The sequence below is a fragment of the Alligator mississippiensis genome, chromosome 11 (assembly GCF_030867095.1).
Source record: "Alligator mississippiensis isolate rAllMis1 chromosome 11, rAllMis1, whole genome shotgun sequence".
NCBI classification, from domain to species: domain Eukaryota; kingdom Metazoa; phylum Chordata; order Crocodylia; family Alligatoridae; genus Alligator; species Alligator mississippiensis.
Genome location: NC_081834.1, coordinates 61,414,671 through 61,421,144, shown reverse-complemented (window position 1 = coordinate 61,421,144; position 6,474 = coordinate 61,414,671).

The window sequence follows — 6,474 nt, the reverse complement described above, 5'->3', positions numbered from 1 at the left end:
TGACAGGTACTTGCAGATACACTCATGCTCCTTGGCTGTCTCTTCTATCTCATACCCCTTCTCCTCAATTTCAAGATAAAGAGGCTGCATTATCATGGACCTCATGTCTAAACTTCCTGGTTTTCTTTTACTAAGGCAGAGTTTGACTATGTTGAACAAGGTTCAGAGTGGACAACTACCTACTTCGGTACTGGAATTGTATTAAAGCGCCCAACTGGGAGTGTGGCAAAATCCAGACTGTAGCACATATCACCGAGGACTGTCCTGTTTATCTTTGAAATGATTGCACTGAAGACCTGCACTAGGCTGCTGACGATGCCTCGCCATAGGTATCATACCTGATACAGTCACTCTCGCCTTCCACCTCAGTGCCGTTGCTGATAGGATGCTTAGAGCTTGTTCTGTTATTCGCATGCTGTATTCCATAGGAATAAATCACTAAGCAATAAATGGAAGCCATTGTGCAAGACCCCCGCTCAAAACCCTGGCTCCTAACTGACTGTATGCTAGTGCATTGCAAAGTCCCCCTCGGCACAGCTACAACCAGCGCAGTGCAGGACACCAACAGCTACAGCGGCCGTAGCAGAAGCGCTCACATCGCGGCCTGGTCAGATCCTGACAATCTGCAGTGCTGCTGAATCCCTGTCCTCGACCGTCTCAGGCAGGACACGAGACGAGGAGGAGAGGACAAGCAGTACAAAAGGCTGCTGGATGGATCCGCATTTGATATGCTCCACCATGCCCGTCCGCACGGCCACAAACTGCTGTCAGCAAAAGAAGCGACCAAAGAAGGGGTTCAATGTCAAGTGCTGGAGAAACCCTGCTAAAAGACATCATCTCCAGCAGTTCTTCACGGACAAACACGCCAACTGCCCTGACGCTCCTGACACCACTGATCACTCAACAAAGAGCGAGAGCTTCAAGAAAGGCGTCCATGAGATGTGCTAAAAATCTCAAGGCTTCTCCAAAAAGAAACATCATGACTCGTTCAATGACAATGACAGCCTTTAGATTACTCAACCATTCAAAATTGACAGAACAACATGAACTTTAAATATGAAACTTAAACATCAGTGTGTTAGAAAAGGACTCCACTAAATAGGTGTGTAATCTGTAACATGTCATGAAAAATGGGATAATTTATTATACCAGTGCTGCAAATCCTGATGAAATCTTCCCTGGGCTCACATAAGGGCTTCACTGAAGAGAAGGTGCTTGGGTTTGGTTTAGCACGTCATCCTGCACGTTCCCCTAGTCATTGCTTCCCATCTGCCCTGAGGGTTTTCTTCCCCTCCACTTCCCAGAGGAGTCTGACCCCTTCCTCAGGCCGGGTCAGGCCAGGTTTCAGGTGGCAGATCACATCAGGATTTCTATGCAGGTACCGTCCAGGTGGGAGCTTTCACCCCTGGGGTCCAGCTCCCTGGCCTGACACATGTAGAGATCCCAGTAAATGTGGCAGCTTGTGGCATCCAAGCCTGCCCTCTTCCCCACTCTTGTCACCATGGGATATAAAGGTGACCTGGGAAATGTCCGGGTTATCCTCTCCTTGCTCTCGACCAGTCCTGCTGTGAGGGTCTCACCAGAGCACGTGCACATGAGGTGCCAGGGCTTGAACTCCCCTGGAGTCCATGGCTGGTCACAGGCCCTGTTCTGCAGGGCACTGCTGTATCCAGCCATCTTTTCCTTCTTGCATTGGAGTCACTGGGGTCACGGCAAGAAATCAGGGTCCCCGTTCATCCCACCTGACCACTGCGGCAGGGTCTCCTCTAGGATACCTTGCTTGGAGTCTTCCCCAGGACCAGGTCCAGGAAGACAGAGCAGGCCAGAGAGCACAAGGGGAGCTGACACCATGCTACACCTGCCATTGCTGAAGGGCTGTGTTGTCTGCACATGGCAGAGGGCTAGGGGAGGGCCTGACTGCCTCCTTACTGGGGACCAGCAAGCAGGTGGGACAGTCTGCAGCCCAGGACAGGAGCATCTCTAGAGAAGGCAGGAGCTGCCTTGTGATGGGTGGAGGTGACACGAGGAGAGCAGCATGAGGGGAGATGCTGATTAAACAGGAGAGGCAGGAGAGTCCATCAGGAGCTTTCTTAACAGCAGGTCGCAGGGTGGGATACACGGAAGGGGCTGAGGTTGGATTTGGCATTTCATATAATGTTCATGAAACTCTAACTTCAAGCAATAATTAAAAAAACACAAACCATGTGGAAGAGATTTCCATCCATGTTAAATAGGAAATTCTTCACTGGGGGACCTGATGGGCTCCATGTGAGTAGATGTGTCTCCAGGGACGTGGGATCATTGAACAGGAGGACTGGAAGGGGTGTCACAAGGTCAGCTCGTCCAGCCCCCTGATCCAGGCACTCTCATCCCTGAGTATCCCATCCCAACCAAGTGTCCGTCCAACCTGCTTCTCTAAGTTTCCCGTCACGGAGATGCCACCGCTCCTCTAGGCAGCCTGCTCCAATGTCTGGCCCTTCATGGTCAGAAAGTCCCTGGTGAGGCCTCCCCAGCGCTGAATAGAGGGGAAGAGTCATTTCCCTCGATGGACACATGACACTCCTGTTAATGTAGCCCAGGACCTTGTTGTCTATTTTTGCAAAAAGCAGGAGGGAGAAATGGGAGACACGGACTTGTAGCTCAGTCTTGGGCAGGGCCACCTGCCCATGGGGCACGGAGCGGAGACCCGTGTCCTCCCTGATGTAAACTGAGGGCTGTCCAGGTTGATTGTGGGTCAAGCCGGCCTCCTCCTCTATTAGCAGGGTCAGGGGCCAGCTCTGCTCTCACTCAAGCAAGATTTTCCCTCTCAAACAAGGACCCATGACCCACCCGTCTCTGACCACCTGTTCTGCAAGGAGCATGCGGCAAGCGGGCCTCAGGTTTGCCTCCTGCTTCACAACCAGGTGTTCAGCCTGGGCATCATGCAGAGCCTGCTGATTTTCCTGGCCCTGGGAGGTCAGATGAAACACCAGCTCTTTGACCCCCGCAGAGCTGCACCAAGTCAGTTGCTGTGGCAGCATGCGGGCTCAGCCCAGGCCCAGGTGGCAGTCAGGACCCCTCTGCACACCCCCAGCCAGGCCAAGCAAGCTGGTGTTTGGCTGTGGGCCTGCAGCACTGCTCAGCTGGGCGACGTGAAGCCCCAGTGGGGTCCCGAACCTCAGACAGAGCCGGCTTGCTCAACAGTTTGCAGCATGGGCTAGGGACTAACCACTGGATAGGGATTGGGGAGAGCTGTGCTCAGCTCAACAGTTGTGACCTCGCTGTGCGATAGCAGCCCCAGCCTCTGCTGTGACAGCCCTTTGGGATGTGCTGGTGGGAAGCGCCAGGTGAGACCTATGTAACATCCTGGCATAAATCAAGGGATCCTGCAGCATCTGAACGGACAATGGAGGCTCCCGGTCTGGTGACCCTGGTGAGTAGAGACACTGAAAAAAGCCGAGGTGGACTTGATCTAAGTTATGGTTTTATCTCTAAGCGGTGTAACTTAGACTGGTAGCAAGGAGAGCACACCTTCGTCCTTGGCAGTTGGTGCAAATCTCAAACCAGTTTCCTCCATTTAAACAATGTGTACCAAACTTCTCTTGTGCAGTGGGTATAGAGAGAGAGAGACAGGCCCAGCCCTGGTGGGGACAGGCACCCCCTGCACTCAGCCCACGGTCCCAGCGGGGCTGGGGACGCAAGCCAGGCAGCCGGTCCTGAGGCCACGGGCAGCAGGGCCCGCACGTGGCAGCCCTGGCAAGCCAGCGTGGCCTGCAATGACCTTGGCTGGGCAACGCTGAAAGCTCTCGGTCCCGACCCTGTGTGCGTGATGCTCAACAGATGATGCTATATGTTCAAAGTGCACACACGTTTTTTCGTAGCATGAATTCATTGATTCATAGATTCACAGACATTAGGGCTGGAAGGGACCTCAGGAGATCATCGAGGCCAGCCCCCTGCCCCAGGGGCAGGAAGTCAGCAGGGATCGTAGGATCCCAGCAAGATAAACATCCAAATGTCTCTTAAAGGCGTTCGAAGTTGGTGCTTGAACCACCTCCGGCGGCAGGCTATTCCAGACCTTGGGGGTCAAATAGTAAAGAAATTCTTCCTTACATCCAGCCTGAAACTGGCCCCCGGTTCTGTGCTGTGCACGGGGCAGTGCCGGCTGCCCGCCCTTGCAGTCCCAGGAGACGGGGCTGGGCCGGGGCCTTCTTCCAGGTGCTGTGGAGGCGGGTAGTAAAGTACAGAAACAGGATCCCACAGAGGCTCTCTAATCTCCATCCTTGGAGGTTTTGAAGCCCCGGCTAGAAAAAGCCTTGGCTGGGATGATGTAGTTGGGGCGGGCGCCCCTGGTGCCCAGCGCATGGCAGGGCGTCCAGGCAGAGGTGCTCTGTGCCCTGCCCTGGGCTCAGCCCCTCTTGCCCTTTCCCCATCCAGCTTTTCTGCTTCCCCTTCTCTTCTCCCCGTGGGGGGCAGAGACGTGGCGGGGGAGCTGAAGACCGAACTCAGGTGGGTGAGCGCTTGCTGGGGTGCGGGAGGGCACCCAGGTGTCTGGGTTCTGTAGTAAAAATATGCTATAATATAATCAATACGCTATGATATAATCATTATGATTATTATAAAAGCTTTGATTAGCAGCTGTGTGATAAAAATATCTCATGGACCTTTGTGATAGCTGCACAAGGTCTCACGGTTGAGTTATGGGCTACTTTTTGGCTGCTTCTTCTCTTCCTCTTCCTATAGTAGATAAACCTTAGACCTTGTCATAATAAAGAATAATTCGGATAGCACTTGGCAAGGCTCAAGGCTTCCTGTTAAAATACGAAGATTGATGCTTGCTCTGCACCTAATTAGCCATTATCCTTATCTAATGTCCTAAAGTTACACTAAGATATAAGACATCAATTTGGCTGCAATTCTGTCTCAAGAATTATGAATGTATTAAGCTTTGCCAAAATGTATAACGAATCATATATCGCTACGCAAAAACCCTTTGACAAGAAGTATAACCAATCATGTATTGCTACGATTAAAACACCCCCTATGTTTATGTGAACTATAAAACTGGGACTTAGAGCACAGTCGTGGTCGGCTCCGCTTTGGGTAAACCAACGCCTCAGTCGACCTGTTTGTACAAACAATAAACATAAGATGGACTCAGCCTGACTGTGTGTGACTCTCTCCTTGAGGTGGATTGGAAACAGCCTCCAGGGGCACGAAACTAGCCATTTGGGCAACAGTTCCCCGATCCCCCGCGTAACCCTCCAGCCCCTGCCAGAGCAAGGGGAGCTCAGGGGTCCGGGCTCCTGGCCTGCCCCCGACTCCCTCTCCCAGAGCAGGGAGATAGCTCAGGCCCCCTGGCTCTGCTGCCTGGTGCAATGTCCCAGCATGCTTTGGGCTGGGGCAGGACACCTGGGGTGGGTGAGGACTCACACTGGGCTGGTGCCCACTGGCTTGAGCAAAGCCCATGCAGATTAGGGGCCCCATGGGGATGGCAGGGCACGGACAGCTGGGGCTGCCCTCGATGGGCACCAAGGTCACAGCTCCCACCCCTGGACTCCCGGGTCCCAGGCCCAGCTCGTGTAGCGGTTGGGGGTTGCACGCTTCCACAAGTGTCCGAAGGGTGACAGAGCTCCCATTCGCCTGGTCCTCTGGAGCAAGATCCCCGGTGATCTCCAGGACACTGTTATTGGTCACCCTGAAGCCTCTTCCGCTCGCCCGAGATCTATACCACCATCTTCTCCCACTGACAATGCTTGTTTTGCAAGTCCAGGCACCACCTTGGGCAGAGCCAAGCTGCTCTTGGAAATATTGCTTCACAGGCAGTGCTTAGTTTCATGATCTTTGCACCTCTTTGTACTCCTGACTCGTGTTCCTCTTTAGGCTGCTGCTTGTGGTGCAAAAACTGCAGCCAGGACTGCCGGGCAGCTTGGCAGCGGGCTTGCAGAACAGCAGCCACCCAACGTACCCTGTCCAGTGCCTGTATGAGTGTGCATGCACACGGGCGCAAGCTGGTACTTAGTTCTTGTTAGGATGGTGAACCCTTGCATTTTTCCTGCCCTGTGTCCCTTGCATTTTCCCGCCTTTTTTCTGCTGACTTCTTGCAGCTCGTGCACTGCTTGCTAATGCTTGCTTTTTCCCGCCAGTTTTGCAATCTGCTCTTTCTAGTGCCCTTTTCCCATGTTGAGCTGAGCTGAACCTAGTTCGCAGTGCTCTGCGCGGTGCGTGTGCAGTGGCTGCACCCGTCCTAAGTTGCCTCCACTCTAATAGGGTTTGCCCCCTCCTCTGCTCTGGTTAACGGGTATCAGGATCCCACGGGCAATTGCTTCGTCGGATTCCCTAGTCGTTGGGCCTCACATGGGGTTGAGGTTTAACACTTCTGTCTGCTGGTGTCGCAGCATGGAGATCTGGTCTGTCCACACTGTCTATTGGGAGTCTGAAAATGACACTGGCTTTCCAAAAAAATTGGACTGAGGGGTTGTTTCTTTGGGGTAT